The sequence below is a fragment of the Pseudonaja textilis genome, chromosome 9, assembly GCF_049901715.1.
Source record: "Pseudonaja textilis isolate UNSWEBS1 chromosome 9, rPseTex1.2, whole genome shotgun sequence".
Taxonomy (NCBI): domain Eukaryota; kingdom Metazoa; phylum Chordata; class Lepidosauria; order Squamata; family Elapidae; genus Pseudonaja; species Pseudonaja textilis.
The window spans coordinates 15,039,830-15,058,363 of NC_141998.1; the positions used below are offsets into that span (position 1 = coordinate 15,039,830).

Consider the following 18,534-nt stretch of genomic DNA (forward strand, 5'->3'; position numbering starts at 1 on the left):
GTAAGTGCTATTGCTATATTGCTAATATAATGCTGCTAGTTGACTGTCTTCTTTATCGAAGAACATATACTCTTGAATTACAGCCCCAGATCTTGGCTAACAAAATGCTTCCATGACACAGAAACACATTTCTCTTTGAGATATAATTCCTAGTCAACTATGTCAGGAGTACAGAAGAAAATGTGCTTCAACAGTTTCCTATAGAAATCCTGGCAATATCATTCTCTATATCATTATCCAAAACTCATATAAAGCCATATTGGTGCTAGCAGACAAAATCTTTTATAAGTCAAATATCAATTTCACCACTAAACCATTCGTGTAGTTTAACTTCAGCTAAGTTGGTTGAGTGTTGTGTAAACCTAGCACCGTGATGGCGAACCTATGGTACGTGTACCAGAGGTGGCACGCAGAGCCCACTCTATGGTCACATGCACAGGCCAGCTGGTTTTCATGGGGGACGGAGCACTGGAAAACGGCCTGAAATGGCCAAAAAACAGCCTGAAAAACAGCCTGAAAAAAAACAGCCTGAAAACAGCCCCAAAATGGCCAACAAGCATGCTGGCCAGCTGGTCTTCAGGTTTCCAGTGCTCTGGCACGTGCATTACGGTTTGGGAACTTGGTGCCGAAAAGTTTCACCATCACTGACCTAACATTTTGTGTGATGACCCGGGATGTGGCACAAAGGCAACACTGTCAAATAAGCAAGAAATGTCTTTCTAATACTTCCAACTTTGCCCCCAATGTCCAGGTTACCTTCATCTAGAAAAAAAAACTCTCCCAAGAACAGTCTTTAAGTGGAGGAAATTCAATCCAAAAGCAAAGTACATACAAACTGTAAATAAAAATCCAACAAACCACGCTGTAGTAATTAACTTGACAGGGCAGGAGAAGGAATTGCAGACTTGAAAGCCCAGAAAAACACACACAGTTGGGAAGACGCCAGGAACCCAGATAAGCCTCAACAATAAAAGATAACTCACAATTTGCTCCCAACAACTGCTCTGTACAACTTCCCTTTTTAAACACTGTGTTCCCAGCTGCAGCTAATGAAGGGAATCAGGGCCCTTTCCTCCCCCATAAGCCATGCAACTCACGTTGCTCCCTTCTCTATTCTTCCCTGCATGCCCTAGGATGAAGAGGGAGTGGGCCTGGATCTTCCTCTGAATTCCCTCTGCATTGCTCTTACCTCTTCCCTGCTCTGCCCAGCCAGACTGTGCCCTTCCCCAGTTTCTTCTACAGCCAACAGAGCCACACTCCCATTCCCTGTCAGCTGCTCGACCTCCCCCTCAGAATCAGACAATTTTGGCTGGTTGTATGGTTCAATGTATTGTGTTAAATGGTTAAGCATGCTGTACAAACATAATCTTCAAAGATCAACACTCTAGGTATGAAGAGAAACAGGTAACAGGCTTCTAGTATAGCAGTAGCTCTTAGACTTATATACCACTTCATAGTGTTTTACAGCTCTCTCTAATTGGTTTAGAGTCAGCATATTGCCTCCAACAATTTGCCTCCAACTAACTTCAGAAGGATAGAAAGCTGAGTCAACCTTGAGTCAGACAGGATTGAACTGCTGGCAGTCAGCAGAATTAGCCTACAATGCTGTATTCTAACCATTGTGCCACCACAGCTTATGAAGTATCACGGATGTTCATATATCTATTAAGTTGACTGTTAACAAACCAGAGCCACTAGCTCAGCTTTCCGGATGTTGGTGTATTTTAGTGCCTAGCACTCTCCACCATGGGCCCTGGCCTGCTCAGGAAATGCTGAGGATTCAGCAACATGTGAAGAGTCATTTCAGACAAGACTGTTTGCCTGCCATGTCTAGAGATGAGGACCTTATGCTGTGTTTTCATTTCCTTCCATTCAATTGTCTCCAATTCTCAGAGATTGCCTGGACAATTCAGTGCGGTTTTCTTGGCAGGGTTTCTTGGCTTGCCATTGCCACCCTCTTTGGGCTGAGAGAGAGTGATTGGCCCAAGATCACCCAGCCAGCTTTGTGCCCGAAGCAGAACTTTCCCAGTTTCTACCCTGATGCATTAACCATTACACCAAATTGGCTCTCTTATAATCTCTGGTCTATTCCAAAACATCAGAAAATGTTGGATCAAGACCAGCCTTTACCAGTTGTGAGATTCAAGGCCCAGAATAGATGTCATCAGCTATTATGCTGTCTACATGGAACACTGCAATTCCTTGGAGTACAATTTGCGTGGATGTATTTGTGTATCGTGCACCACTCAGAGTCACACTTTGTGAGATGGGTGACTATACAAACTTGCTAAATAAATAAAAATAAATAAATAATGCATCCATCCTACATCTACTAACACCTTGTTCAGACATTTCACAGCAATGCAACATTCCCCAGAGAATGTTCCGGTGAGAAAATTGCTAAGGTGGGAATTAGCCAAAGCAGAGCCTGAGTTAAGCAGAAATATCAAGAGTTTTACCATTAGAGTTATGTGTACAGGCATGCGTGCTTAAAGATGAACGTTGTTTTGATGAAGATTCATCTATATTTTAAGGAATGCAGGTTAGAGGCCCACAAATCCCCAATGTATGTCTTTTAGATTAAAAAAACCAGCCAGATAGAATGGTATCGGCTTTCTCTAAAACTATTGGGCTCAACTTGGCATTTTAATAGGTCTTTTTTCTCATTTATGCTTGATTATGTAATGCATTTGAGGACAGTGTAATTTTCTGGCTTAAAATGTAGGAGATTCTGTAGCCACTGATCCTACTGCTTTCTAATACATGGATGGATGGATGGAAGGAAGGAAGGAAGGAAGGAAGGAAGGAAGGAAGGAAGGAAGGAAGGAAGGAAGGAAGGAAGGAAGAAATGCAAGAACAGAAAAATATGGAAAGATATATAATATGGTATAAACTGGATTTAGCTATGTTTTTTATCTCGGCACTTTCAAATTCATTGTCTTCTGCACTCTGTGTAATAATGTTGCTTACCATGAAAATGGATCACATGACAGCATGTTAGTATGTCTATATGTATTAAACTTAAAGCCTAGCCTAAATCAAAGTTCTTTGTGAAGAAGCTTTGCCGGTATACAAATTTGCATTATTTTCAGCTCCAATTTGCATTGGCTTCTCATCACAAACTTCTGCATTTTATCCTTTTGTCCAACTCTTGATCAAAATTAGCAGTCCAAAATAATCCATCACTCTCATCCTACTGAAAACACTAATTGGATACCTAGCTGTATCTAAAACTACTGTGAAGCAGAAGGGGTGTCAGTTGTGTTTACGGGCAAGGAAAGATCTTTACATTATTAAAAATAATTCAGCAGCATACTGACTTTTCTTTTGCTTTCTGGAAATAAAACGCAGACCTTTTTGGGAAATCTCATGAAGGAACCTTCATACAATCTGTTTGGGGATCATTATCTCAGCTCTCAAATGAGGAGTACTAATTCTGCAGTCATGTGCAATCTGCTTCAGAAAAGGAACAACATCACAACACAAATGAATCTCAACCCCTGCTGAGTAGACGGATCCAAGCGAAGACATCCCTGACAATAGTTGTCCAACTTTATTTGTACACTTTCACTGAACAGGAGCGGCTCCATAGAGCTGCTCTGTGAGAAACTTCTGTCTATGACTTCCCCGTGTGGAGGCTGGGAGGGAGGTCTATTCAGATGCCCTTAAAAGCAAGCAGCATGGTGCATGTGATCAGAAACCCTGCTTTCTTAGGCTACCTGACTACACAGAGACCTCAGCCCTATAGAGGTATTTAACCTGCCAATGCCTAGGATAAAAGTGCAGTGAACCAACAAGCTCCACTTGCTACTTCACTTCAGAGCCTCCTGCACTGAACAAGATGTAGAGCAAAGAACTATAAGGTGATTGAGGAGAAGACACTGGTAACTCTAATATTACACCTATTATCTGTATTGTAGGGAGGCTGATAAATAGCCACAGATCATGGGAACAAAGTCTGGGTCCTCCTTGCCCAACCAGTTTGGCTTTGTGAAGATGGATGACACCAGAGGTCCTTTTAATTAGATTTAAGTGAACAGATCCTCCCCATTCAAAAAAAGTGAGGGACTAAGAGGATGAGGAATAGAGACTTTGGAGGTTGAACAAATCCATATTTCTTGAGTATGCCTCAAAGATGCTTTTTTTAAAAGGCAACTGGATTTTGTTTTTGGAAAAACATTGCCTTTTGAAAAAAGCACGCTTGGGACAACCGTGACCTGGATGATCGAGAATCTCCATATACCCCTTGAGTAAATCTCAACTTCCTGTGCCTTCATGAACACATGCAACATTTATCATGCTTTATTTTGTTTATTATTTATCTCCCGGCTTTCTGTTTATTCAACACTTCAGACAATGCAAACTAAAATGACAATATGAGGAATTCGGACATGACTTTATTACAGGCAATTGTGGATTACATTTTTTGCAATTGGCGATCAACTCTCCTGCCCATCATAATGTGTTGTGCAGAGGTCTTCTCTCAACTCAAGGTCTTCTCTCAACTCAACTCAACATCCCGTCCTGGTTTTCCAAGGGACTTGTAGAAAAGACGAAAGAAAAACAAGGGAGGAGGGAGGAATCCCACCCATTCTTGAAACGCAAACTGACATTCTGACCCTTGTGAGAGACAGCTGCCTTCCTCCACATTCCAGCCAAAAATAATAACAGAAGAGAAGAGAGAGGTTTGAAGGAGACCTAATCTAATCTTCACTGCTTCAGTTTTAAAATATCCTGCTTGGTTTAGGGTTACATGGAGGGATGTGCATTCAGTGAGACAGATCTTTGCGTAAAGGTCCTTCATGGAAGGTTCGTGTAACCAGAAACCAAAGAAAGCCAGCTCTGTTGCAATCCAAACAACACACACACACAACTTTTCTCCACCACACTTTCCGAGCCAGCTCTGCTAAAGCTAAACTTGCAACCTCAGTAATTATGTTAATGCCACTGCATTTTTTATTAAACTATTTATAAATTGGGTTTTATTGTCTAAACCTGTGAAATAAATCTATGTGTGAGCCACTCCCCAAGTTTCCATGAAAACTTTCTCTCCTGAAATGTTTCTTCAGACATCTACTACATACCTGGGTAATTACATTCTGAAAAAGGATGAAGATTGTTTGCAAGCCAAAAATCTGCAATTACTATGGAACAAACTGAAATGCTATTCTTTGCAGGGTGGGGAGAAAGGGACTCGGGAGGCATTTCTCCCAGGTGAAATAATTAACAAGCACATTACATTTTGCTAAATAAACTGGAATACAAAATTACAGGTGATAAATTATGTCAAGAAATTTGATCCTTTAGTCTTCATCTTTCTGTCTTAACCGAAGAGCTGAACAAATTATTAAGGATTTTTCATGAAAAAATGAGGAGGGGACATTAAACCAAGTCTTGCCCTCTAATTTCTTACTTTAAAACCATATTGAAAGAAGTTACTAGGAGTATAGAATGTTTGAACCTCCTGAAACAGAATTATTCTAAAATACCAAACCTTATTTTGGGCCATGCGACTTCAAATGGCTTCCAGAAGTAAATTCCTTGAACCAGAAATTGTAACTTGGATAATCTAGCTCTGAAACAAGGCTATTCATTTTATATAGGCCAACATACTGAAAACACTTGGTTTAAATGACTAGTTTAGAAGATTTACTTCTGGAAACTGATTCCAGAATAGAGGTTTAAGATGGTTCATAGGAAAAGCAACTCCAGAATCTTGTCTTCTTGGACCTTTCTTTATGAGAAGATATGCTTCCACCAGTCTAAGGGCCTTTTCCTACTTGCAATTAACTATGAGTGACCAGGAGCAGGACCAACCACTGGAAGATCCCAACCTCTTCATCCATACAAGAAGCCAACTGACTGTCTGGTCACATACGTGAGTTGGACAGCCATAGAAATTGGATGGATGGATGGACTTCTGCTGGAACAACTCACTGAAGGATTCATCATCACCTTCTTTGAGAATTGGTCCTAATGTCAAACTATTCCTACCATTTCCCTCATTTAACTGTAACCCGCCTTCTTGGAACGAGATCATTACTCTGTACTCCAAACCTCTGGGTTGATACTAACTCCTGGTGCCTGCGGAAATGAGTCCCTACAATTTTCTTGGCAACTTACAAATAACTCCCTTCCTCTATATTGCAGATAGGCTACAGTGCTATTATATTCCTCTCTTTTGACATTGTTTCTAAAGGGTAAACATACTCAACTCTTTCAGTCTCTCCTAGGACTTTATTTCTGGTCTCCTAACCATCCTTGTTTCCTTTCTTTTCGCCCTTTGTTTGAACTCCTGATATTCTCTTGCACAGCATACAGTACCACATTATTCCTTTTTCGCAGCTTTGCTGCTTGGTAATTTATAGGCCCATAAATCTTATGATGTTATTCAATCCACTAAAGGTGAACCAACAGGACAGAAAGCTATGTTTCCCAATGTTTTGCCTTAGGCAACATTAACTAGTCAACTCTGCCTGGTTTATCGCTCATGTTGGACCCCTATATTTAATTATTTTTAAAATCACAACAACTTTCATACGAGCAGTGCCTTTTATACCTGTGCTTCTTTCTCTCTATAATACAACAAGGGGTTTCAGTGTCCTAAATCAAAGAAAGGATGAAGGTACCACCACTAGAGAGAAGACAAGGTGAAATCTACTGAATGGGTATGGTTGAGGAATAGCTTTGTACTCAGGAAATTTTGATGGCTTAAAAGTGTTTAAACCGCTCACAGAGGATAAGACTCCCAATGGTGATTACAGTCAATTTCTGTAAGTTACCTCCAGCATCAAGAGAGCCTATTTGGTCTAGTGGTTAAGCATGAGGCCAGAAACTAGGGGACTGTGAGTTCTAATCCTGCTTCAAGCACAAAACCAGCTGGGCGACCTTGGACCAATCATTCCCTCTCAACACTAGGAAGAAGCACTGGTGAGCAATTGTCAAAAAAGTCACCAGGAGTTAGGACTGATTCAAGGAACCAATAACAATAACATGAAACCTTCAAGATCAGAGGCAACAGGCATAATAATAGATGCTGGGAAATACAAATGGGTATAGTTTTAGTTCCAAAATGTTTCTTTGGCCAAGATTTGACTTCATGGGCAAGTAGTTCTCTTATACATGGTGTTAAAACTATTGCTATCCATAAGCATTTTCTATGAATTCCACACCAGTGATTGTCTTTCTTCCTCAGTGCCGAAGAATTTATTACTCTGTTTCTAAAATGCAAATACCTTGTGCTGTAAAAATAGGTTGGGGAGTAGAAAGTAGGTCATGATTTCTCTGTATGGAATATATACTCTGGCAGTTCACTGAAAATCTGATATTTGAAGACCTACCTACCAATTCCATGCTAAGATGAAGCATGGTAAATAATGTGACAGATCAATCCATCAACTAGGATCCATTGTGACTTATTACAGAGGCTAAATCATGATATGCAAAGTCAGCAGCCATGTTCACACCTCTAAGTTGTTTACTAATTTTACCCATTTTTTTCTTTATTTGTAGAATCCAGTGAATCAAAGCAAAGATTCACCCCAAACTCTAACAAAGTGTCAAACTAACCAAGCTTAATATGCTGCATGAGTGCAGCTGTAAAGCCTTTAATGGGCTCGGTTTCAGCTGCTCTGTGAACACAACTGTTTGGGAAGGAAAAAGACAACAGCTACGTCTTCTAAAGAAAAGCAACATTTCAAGAGGTTTGTTTGAAAATATTTTGCATCCTGAACATTTGTTGCACAGAGGACAGATTCTGTAGGATCACCGCCCCAAGCAAACTCCAAGATCAGATCATCTTCCTCTGTTATTTTCACTGGAAGTCCATTTGAATCTTGGCACGCAAGGGCAGGGTAACGTAGCCATGGAGTTGCTGAGATTTAGAAACTCTTGTGCAGATTTCCTCTCAGCCAGGAAATCTGCTTTGAGCAGGGGCCTTGCTGCTCCCTTGGTGCTAACCTATCTCCAAGGGCTGCTATAAACAAGTCTGAGATCTGTGGAGGAAGGCAGGATTAAAAGTGAGAGAGAAGTATTACAAAAGCCCAAATTGGAAAGGAAAGGAAAGGGAAAGGGAGGGGAGAAGAGAGGGAAGGGCAAGAAGGGAAGGGAAGGGGGAAGGGAAAAAGAACTCACCCATCTAAATAAACACAAGAGTTAGGCTACCCATCATAGTGCACACAGCTTTCATTCGTTGACTTCCAGGAAAAGTTTTCTCCTTCTTTATAAATATAGTGCAAATGAGGAAATGCGGTGAGGAGAGGGGTTCTTTTTGTGCATTGGGGCACTGCGACCTTTCCTTAGAACTTCACTTGGCTTTTTTCCCCTTGTGCACTTCAAATCCCTTTCAAATCCACCCAAGACTGCTTAGATTACCAGCTCAGAGTCCAGCAGGTCTGTGGGGCAGATAGCCATTTTCCATCAATCAAGACAAGGTACTTTTCCAAGGGGAAAACAAGGAAATGTGGTGGAATACGGGCTCGCTTTTGTTTTATTAAAACCCAGATTGTTGGGTTTTTTCTGCTCAGTCCCGTTGGGAATCAGCACCCCACACCATCTTTTCCTCTCCTTCTCTTCACTAACTTACCGCAAATCCATACATGCAATCTGTGGCTACGCTACTGCCCTCCCAAGGGCGAAGGGGCTTCGGAGTAGATCGCGCGCGGCTTTCGGGCCCCGCGGAAGGACAACTAAAGGCGCGACTGAAGCCGCCGCCGACGGTGAGAAACAGAGAGAGAGAGAGAAGAAAAGAGAGAGGAAGAAGAAGAGGAAGAAGAGGAAGGAGGAGGAGGGAGGGAGATAGAGAAGGGGGGGAGAAGGAAAGGGAAAGGGAGGAGAGAAAGGAGGAGAGAAAGAGAAAAAGGAGAATAGGGAGAGGAGGAAGAGAGTGAAAGAGAGAAGAAGAGAGGGAGAGCGAGCGAGCGAGCTGAACCGACTCTCTCCGCTCTCTGTCTGAACCGACCCAACGAAGAGCCTGCCTATCTAAAAACATAACCCCGAACCAAGAGGCTTTGCTTGATAAGTTTACACTCGGGAGGGTGTTTCATAAGCCCCCCAAATCAACGATCCCGGGAAATATTATCCGTATCGCCGCAGCCACCGATCCGGGAGCCAAGCCTCCAGCTGCCCAAAGGGACCCCAACCGCCCTCGTTTACCCGGAAAGACGCGTCCCCGGATAAGAAGCGGACGGTTTTCTAACGGCGGAGAAGCCTCGCTAGAGAAGCCACCTCAGCCCTTTCTGGAAGGCGGGCAAAAAGGCGGCCGGGAGCGCCGCTTCGGCTCGCCTCTCTTCCGCCTGCATTTCGGGAAGCCGCGCCGGCTGTCCGCGGGTCCCTCGGAGCGGGCAGGGAAAGGCTGGCTTGTCCGTGGCCCGCGAGCGGCTTTCCTGGCGAAGTACACCGCGCCGGCCTCGCTCGCTTCCGAGCCGGCAAGATCGCCGCCCGCTCTCGGCAAAGGCCAGTTGGGAAGCCGGTCATTTGCGAGCCGGCCGAAAACGCCGCGGCGGGGAAAGCCCAAAAGAGGCGACCCCAGCGGCGGGGCGACGGCGGGAGAGAGACGCCCCCCCCCTCCTCCTCCTCCCCCGGAGCCCGCGGGGACAGCCACGCGCCTCCCTTTGTCTGCCCGCAAAAGAAGCGGCGGCCGGTTGAACTTGCGGCGGGAGGAGGCGGGCCCCAAGACCCAGTCCGGCTGCTCCGCTCCGGCCGACAAAGCGCCCGCCGCGACCGCTTCGCCTCCCCTCCGCCTGGTCCTCGGCAGCCCCGGCAAGACTGCGCGGCTCCTCCGTCCGGGAGAAGCCACTCCGAGTCCCGCTCCGTCCTCGCCGCCGCCGCCGCCGCCTTCCCCGCGGGCGGCTCGCCTTCGCCAGGCCGCCGCCGCCGCCGCCACCGCCAGGAGGACGAAGGATCGCCTCGCCCGGCTTTAACGGCAACTGCTGCCCGCCAGGCCCCTCGGAAGCCGCCCCTTCCCGCGCCTGCCCGCCTTCCGCCGAATCCCCGTCCCCGGCCGGCGACGAAGCGCTTGTCCGGCTCGGCGCTCCGGAGTCGCCCGCGGCAGCCTCGCCCCTCCGCCGCCCTTCCAACCCGGCTCTGCCAGCCCGCTCCCAAGCCGCGTCGGCGGCTGCCCACTTCTCCCAGGCCCCCGGAGCCGCCACCGACTCTTCCCCTGCAAAGCCCCGAAGCCGGGACTCGCGCGCGGGGGCTCCTGGCCGACTTGAGCGGAGCCCGCCGGCTCCCCGCAACTTCGCCTTCCGCCTCACAAACTCCCTCAACGAGCCCCGCTCTCTCCCCCGCCCTCTTCGCCATCCGCCCCCACCCCAAAGCAAGTGGACCCACTCGCCGGCCCGGCGCTTCCTCCCGGCCGGCCGGGTCCCCTTGGCTGCCAGCCCAGCCGCTCGCCTCGTGCCGCCGCCCGCGGGGCTTTCCTGCCCGCCTTCCCCGGCATCCCCCCGCACCAAAAAAGCCCGCCGAAATCCCAGACGAGCTTCGCCCGCCCGCTCGACGCCTCTTTCGCCCCGTCCGCCGGCGGCGCCCCGCTTCCCTCCGCTCCCAGGCTGTAAAGCGCAACCAAAGTTCCGAGCGAGCGAGGCCGGAGGGACCGGACCCAGCGGCGGCAACCCCGAAGAACGAGCCCCGCTCGCCTCCCTCCCTCCCTCCCACCCCCGATGCAAAGCTCGCTGGCGGCCGGTGCCCGCTGAGCCCTTCGCGGCTGCTGGAGGAGCAGCAGGAGCGGCTGGTTGTTGCCGCTGCGAGCGCCAGCCCGCTTTGCCCGCCCCTGCGAGGCTGCGACGCGCCGCAACTCGGCTTCTCTGAATGACAGCTTACCTGCATGCCAATCTTCATCAGACTGACACCGGCCTGACAGCGCAGCCTATACTCACTGCCTGGCCCTGCCGCGCGTCAAGCCGGCCCCGCCCTCCGCGGCCCCGCCCCCTCCTGCCGCCCGCGCACCGCCCCCAGGCCAGCCCCGAGTGCTGGAGCCGCCCCCGACGCGTGCGCGCGCGCGCACGAACCCCCCGCCCCTCCGGTCCTTGGCCTGTCTCCCCCTAGCGGACTCGCTCTGCTTAACCGCCGCTGCGGACGCGTCGGGAACCGGGCCGGGGGTTGCGGGCCCAGACAAGAGGCCGGGCGAGAAACTGCTTGCGATGCTCTATTCCAGAGGTCTCCAGATTTGGCAACTTTAAGACTTGTGGACTTCAACTCCCAGAATTCTCCAGCCACAAGTCTTAAAGTTGCCAAGTTTGGAGACCTCTGGAATAGAGCATGCTGGCTAGGGAATTCTGGGAGTTGAAGTCCACAAGTCTTAAAATTGCCAAGTATGGGGACCCCTGCTCTAAATCGGCCTCTGCCAAAACTTGGACAACTTTTAACACGTGTGGACTTCAACTCCCAGCCAGCCATGGGTTCACTTATGGGTGAGGAAAACCTCCCCCTGTGGCTGCTGTGTGATCATTTGTTTGTTTTGCAGGTGTTAAGAAGAAATGTACCAAACGCTGGAAATGAACTCTCAAGCAATTGAAAGTGTGTGTGGCGATCATAGGTTTTTTCCTAATTTATTTCTATACTTTTCTTCAATTCAGGTGGAGAAACCAGGTATGGTATAAAACTAGAGTGGATAAACCACAGTGCCTTCAATCCAAAGGTGTGGTTGATAACTCCTAATAGTTTGTGTTCGCACACCACACCTAGAAATTGTGGGTTTCAAAGCGTCAATTTATTGTGGTAGTTTGATTCATTTACCGATCATCTGAAATTGCAGTGGCACTGAAAAAAAATTACTTACAACCAGTCATTGCATTTAACAACCATTGCAGCGTCCTCAGCATCATGTAATTGGAAATGGGATCCCTGATTTGTTTCAAACTAATTGAACAAGTTGGAAAGTTTTTATTTTTTATTGTACGCTGCCCAGGGTCACTTTTTTATGAGAAGGTCACCCATTCAGATTGGATGGATGGATAAATAAACACAGAAATATTCCTTTCTGTTGTATATAATTACAGTCCCATAATTTCAAAAAGTGCTTGTATTGCAAAATCATCCCACTGGGGCTTCTTAAATGTTCATTCATATTTTTAAAACCATAATTAAAATAAAGCAGAACTATTTGTACAAAAAGGGGAAGGCCACCATTTGATTGAAAATGTTTTCAGATCAAAAATAGAGCAGCAGCTTTCCAAGTCAGGATTGGAGGGGGAGGAGGAGGAGGAAGAGGAAGAGGAGGTGGAGGAGTGGGTTATTCAAGTAAAATGTCCAGGGGAACTGGGCAGCATATAAATTTGTTATGGCTGGTTTCCCAGTCAGTCAGATGTTTAGGCTGGTTTTGCCATTTCTGGCCATCTTTAGTGTTTTTCCTAAGGACCTGAGATGGGAAGGTGTTGTTTAACAATATTGAAGGTATCATTGCAAAAAGAACTGGAGAAAATCACAAAATTCAAACATCTGCAAATAGAAGTAGAAGGGATGTGGCAAAAGAAAGCAAAGATAATACCAAAACAACTGGCACACCACCTGAACACCACTGATGGCATCGACAAAGTCACCATCGGTCAATTGCAAAAGGCAGCTTTATTTGGAATAGCTTACATCCTGAGTCAATACTTTTAACACCATCAAACACCAACACCTGCCTATCCCAGGGATTAGGCCTCAATAGGTGGATAAAAATGCCAAATCCAATTTAAACAGCTGGCTGGCTGTTTGAAGAAATATATTTTAAACTGGAGTTCTTAGCATGGGGATGACATGCCAACATAGCCCTTTGTACACTTAGGAAAGTGGGAGTTTATTTCTTGATACAGCTAATATGAATTCATATCAATAGGTCTTTACTTACCATGAGGCTCTTTGGCAAATTTCTGTTCCATTTAAATAGCAGTAGCACCATATGGCTCAATTTAAGATTTGAATAAAAAAAAATGCCGAAAGAAGAGGAAGGCAGAAAAAGATAACAGAAGGAGCGGGGGAGAGAGAGACAAGCAATTGTTTGAGGGCCAAGAATCCAGAAGTTGTTTCTATTTTGGCTATTTCCAGGAGTTTTGGCAGCTCTCCGCAGACTTGGCCGAGAGCGTAACATTGTTGACCTTTTCTCGTGGGGGCCTCATCCCCAGATATCACATGCTGCAAATAGGAAACCAAAAACACAGCAAGATTTCTTGGCATGGTAGGTGGCAGAAACACAGAACTATGGCTTGAGTTACAGTGATATATTTTGTAAAAGCTAGTAATCCCAAAGAATCACAAAAAGAGAAAATCAATCTAATTGTTGTAGAAGAACCTGAAAGAGAAAAGGGGATCAGGACCAAGGAGAGCGCTCCTGCAACTGAAGGAAAGACAAGTTACTCCGGAACTACAAGGAAAAGTGGCTGGTTTTTATCTTCCTCTGTCCCTCCCACTTCTTACTGCTTTCCTTCCCATCCCCCCTTGCTGCCATTCTTCCCTTTCCTTTTTCCCACTCCCTCCTTACCATTTCCTCCTCCTTTCCTTCCTTCCTCACCACCCCCCTTGCTGCCATACTTCCTGCCCTGCCCCTCCCTCCTTCCCTCCCTCCCCTTCTGAAAATCCTGCAAAGCCCTATTGAAAAGGATACTATTTGAGGTTGGGGGATCCATTTGAGATCTCTAATATCCATGAAGCTATGTAACCTACCCCCCCACCCCCGATTAATTCCTGCTCTTCCTTATATCTGCTGTCTTCAATGTTCAAAAACCACTGTTTTAAGACTTTCCAGGTTAGGTTATTCAGCTGTAAGGTTATGGCTCCCGGACAAGATTCCATAGGTGGGTCATAAGGTGACCTGAATTCTTCGCTCCTAGATCAGAGATAAGATCACTGGGCTGGAAGGTGAGATTTGGATACCTGACCCTACAATTCAGGCTCTGCAGCTGTTGCTTTCCCAGAGCAGGAAATTAAGATGGGAACACTTACTATCCACACTGATGGCCCTTATTCCAGAATTAATGTGAGATAAGTCATTATGTTTCCTGGTGGCTTGAAACTCAGCTTTCTGCCAATCAACTGTATAAGCAGAACACACCCTATACATTTGGACAGCATTTTATTGCCAGGAGTTTTGATTAGAGAAATATTTAGACATTTGGGCTGCCTATGCTAGTTTGCATGATTAATTCTGAGGGTATTCATAATGTTAAAATAACCCAATTTAAATGTGAACAACTGAATTGCTTAGCATAGGAATACATTTGTTAAAGTAGCTTTGATTAGTTTGTGTGAGAGATGTAGTTTTCCTTTCTCTTGCACTCTTATTTTCATTTTTGTACATTAGCAACCCATTATGCTGCACTATATGCTTGCATCAACCATTTACAATAGTTCTTGCCATGGTTATAATAATTTTTACAAATTAATAGATTTCTGCATAGACTAGGCACCTTCTCTTCAAAATCTAGGGTTTTTTTTAAAGGAACAAAATATATTTCATGTAGGAATAATCATACAAGGCTGCTAAAGTCAGATTTGTTCATGGATTGAAGACCATTTCAAATGACAGGTGCTTTAGATTAATCCTTTTTTTAAATATGTGTCCCCAACTGTTTCCAAGAATTGGGTCTCAAGTTACACAGCACAGCATGAACAGTATTGCACCTCCATTTTTGCTGTTCCTCCATCATCATGCACAAATTGAAGAGGCATGCACCATTTCTTTTGATCCTGAGTAATGCAAGATCTCTATCTAATCTATACTCTACAGATAGAGATAGAATTTCTAAATGTACTCAGAAAAAATGCATGAGTTTGATCTTTACAGGATGTAGCATCTAGAAATCCCTTTCCACTCTATGCAACCTTGCTCAAAATTATGCCCAGTTTTTTCAAGTGCTTAGAGTACATGAGATAATAGTGCCAGAACACACTAGGGGAGATGGGATATACACCAGGTCAGGGGTGTCAAACTCAAGGCCCGAGGGCCGGATCTGGCCCATGGGGTACTTAGATCTAGCCTGCGGGGCCACCTGTTGTGGTTTACTGGCATCAGGTGAGGATGGCTGAGGTCTCAGAGAGCGAGGACTCAGATGAGGGGCCTGTGTGTGATGCAGGGATGGGGCCAGGACCATCGGGAGTGAAATGCTGCCTTTGGAGGCTGGCAGCAGTGATGAAGAGGCCCCTGAGGAGCCCGTGCCCAGTGCGCGTGCGTGCAGGGATACTCAAAGGGAAAGAGCAGCTGCAGCAGCCCGGGCGACTTGGGAGTAAGGCTACAAGGTAATGGCCTCTCCCTTAAGAGGTAAAAGCCAGCTGAGAAACTGGAGTTCTTTGCAGGAAGCAAAGAAGTTTTCACACTCAAGCCTTGTGGATGTTGGGAATATCTTGGTTTGTGTTTGGAGACTCTTTGGGTTTGAAATATTTCTTAGTAACTTTATCTAGGGTTCTTGGCAGCCTTGCACAACCTTGGCAAGGTTCGTTCTTATCAGAGACAATTAGTTTGAAACAGCCTTTTAACCATGAAGGAACAGAATTCGTAAAGAATCATTAAAAGGTTTTGCTGTTACCTCTGTTTTGTGTTTGTTTCCTTGGAACAAGGTTTGGGTCAGAACACTGCCCTGGAAACAGCGAAGGATTGGCCTGAGGTGTTTCTGGCAGCGAAAACAGGCTCCTGACCTCCATTTTTGGCTTCCACAGCCTCCTACAATCTTCTGCAAGCAAAAATGGAGCTTGAGAGGGCCATCCCTGCTCAGCCCTCCTGAACTCCGTTTTCGGTGGCAGAGGGTTGCAGGAGGCCATGGCAGCCAAAAACGGAGCTCGGGAGCCTGTCTTCTTTGGCAGAGCACTCGGGCCACCAAAGGTGCCGCTGACAGGAGTGACATTGAGCTGGGCCCACCTACCTGATATGGCCCTCAATGAAACCGAGTTTGACACCCCTGGTGTAAGTCATTGTATAGCTGTATAGCTGAAAGATTCAGCAAGAAAATGAATTCACTGAGCAGAATTGGTTGAAGAAGCCATTGAAAGTAAAAGTTTTTGTTGAGAAGCTGTACTTTACAAAGGGCAGTCTGAACTTCAGCTATTTTTTGTTTGCTTGCTTCCTTTCTCTATGTGTGTGCAAATGTGTGTTTTCCACTGTCTCCGGATGGGTGTTGTTTGAAGAATTGAGCCCTAAATCAGCTTTATGGGAGCCTGCTGTCAATGATAGCTCTGGAGTGTCACGACATTTTTCTGGGCAACTGCAATAATGATATCGACCAATCTTTTAAAACTTGGGAGGCCGTGCCTTCGGGCATCAGATTACGTGTGAGAATTACTGACAGTAATAGAGTGGGTCTCAGTTGGAGGCCCGGCAAATAAAAGATATAATGGGTTTAGAAATAAGCTAACCATCCAACAGAGAGTTCTTTTAGATGGTGGTTCTCAAGAGCAGGTCATTAATAAATTGAATTGTTTTACTGTGCAATTGTGCACAGTTCTACTCAGAAGCAGGCTGTGCTGAGTTCAAGGAATTTGTTCCCAGGTAGGAATTAGTGACTTGGAATATTTCCATCCTGCACCATCTTTGCTGGAGTTCATTCATAAATTGCTTCCACTCCGAATCCAAATATTGCTGCATTCTGGGGGCGGGGGGGGGGAGATTGCAGATACTGCATTTAAATGTATATATGTGAACATATTTTCTTGCCAAATAGATTTATATGTATATTTTACAAAGTTGGTACTAGGAATGGGGGAACATTTCATCTAATTTTTAAAGGAAACATTAAGTCCTTAACATAAGACTGTAATGGAGAATGACCAATACGGTCTATATTGCAACTCTCTTAATGACTGATCCAATTTTACAACATTTTTTTTGTGGGCGGTAGTTAAATAAACGTGGTGGTCATAAAATGAACATGGTTGTTTTTAAACGAACAATGCCGTTGTCTCAAAGGTGATTTTCCAAAAGGCAACTGAACTGAATTTTTTTTTCCCTTGAGGAAGAAGTTTTGCTTCTCATCCAAGAAGCTTCTTCAGCTGTGATGGTGAATGTTTTTATTTTGATCCATTGCCTCCACCATCACAACTGATGAAGCTTCTTGGATGAGAAGTGAAATGTTTTTTTCTTCTTCCTCAAGGGAAACCCTCCCCCCCCCCCACTCCAGCTGCTTTTTGAAGAAGCACCCCTGAGACAACTGTGGCCTGGATGACTGAGACTCTCCGCAGACTGACTGCACTGCAATTGTAAAGCAAATCAGCGTTCCCCTAGAACCGATTTGGTGCACATGGATAGGGTAGATTGAATAGAGAGAGGCAGGCTAGGAAGGATGCTAGTTGGAAGCTAACAAGGTTTTTTATCTTTTCCTGAGAACTGTGAAGAAACAGGTCACTGAGTCCTGACACTGCAGTCCCTAAGCTCTGACATAGTCTCCTTGCTATTGCACCAAAGCACCGTGCTATAAATCAAAGGGATGTTATTCAGACAATGAGACAGATGGAGAAGATTTCTTTGCAAGACACAGCCAGATTGCTATCTGCACAGCATGTCAGTGTGACAAACATTGTTGGAGGAATCACTCGGAGCAACTCTGGGTTCTCCCTCCCTGTCAGAATGGCCTTTGGAGATTTTGAAGGGACTAATGATTTATAATTTTCCTTTCCTGTTCTGGGCTCCACCTACAGTAGAGATCTCAGAGTGGCTTGTAAATCAAAAAAAACAGGATGGTCTTCACACGCTCATTATTATTCTACAAGAGCAACGGGAGACAAAAAACTATAAAAATTGCCTTCATTGCTAAGTTGCTTTTCAGCTAGATTTAGTTCCAGGAAGGGAAGAGAAAGGAAGGTAGTAGTATAATTGGAGTAGGAGAAATAACTAAGGCAAAAGATAAAATTTATATCTTCATATCTAGGTCAACGGGAATGTTTGCATATTATTCTTAGAAGAGAAATGAAAGCAAGAGGCAAAGTCGTGACAAAAGAAATCATTTAAATATTTCTGCATGTCTCCCCCACATGACAAGACAACACAATTATTCATTGAACTTGACTGTCTTTCTGAAGATATAAATTTGTTCCTTCAGCCCACAGCGATCGATTGATAGAACATGGAGAGTCTCCATTCCATTTCCTCTTTCTGAACTTATTTTCCGAAACAAGAGATGATGCTTTCTGATAAGTAGGTTTCTTGTATCAGAGGTGGACAAGCCATTTCTCATGATCTACATGCAGTTCTGGCCCCACTAGGACACTTCTCTTCTCTTCCCTCCACAAGATCACAGCACAATGTCAAAATATTCTCTGTCTTTTTTTAACACAGTAACTCCCAAAACAGGTGTTTAGAATTCTGGCAGATTCAATGCATGAATTTTCATCCAATTGCTTCCCCAAACCCTGAAAATACAAGTTCCTACAATATCACTACCTAAACAACCCCCAGTTCTGGAAATAAAAAAGAATAATAACCTCTGGCCATAAAACAATATCTTTTCTGATCCATACTTTCTGGATTTTAATCACAAAGCTTTCCTAGTTCTACCTGAGATATTGTTGATTGACTGCAGCATCTTCTGTAGAAGTCAGCATCCGAATAAAAATCAGAATCAAAACAGCTTT

The 18,534-nt window shown here is 45.1% G+C and overlaps 1 protein-coding gene across 6 annotated transcripts in view; it reads right to left on the reverse strand.

Annotated features, from left to right (window-relative positions):
- PKNOX2 (PBX/knotted 1 homeobox 2) overlaps positions 1 to 10,904 on the reverse strand; it is a 271,522-nt gene extending 260,618 nt beyond the window's left edge. For 4 of the 6 annotated variants that reach the window (XM_087939000.1, XM_087938998.1, XM_087938996.1 and 1 more), the window contains exon 1: positions 10,819 to 10,904. The gene's annotated coding sequence lies outside the window, so the exon portion shown is untranslated. Of the gene's footprint in view, positions 1 to 9,153; positions 9,484 to 10,818 lie in introns of those variants that run through there. The other 2 variants (XM_087938995.1, XM_087938999.1) reach the window with 2 other exon arrangements.
- Positions 10,905 to 18,534: the final 7,630 nt, after the last annotated feature.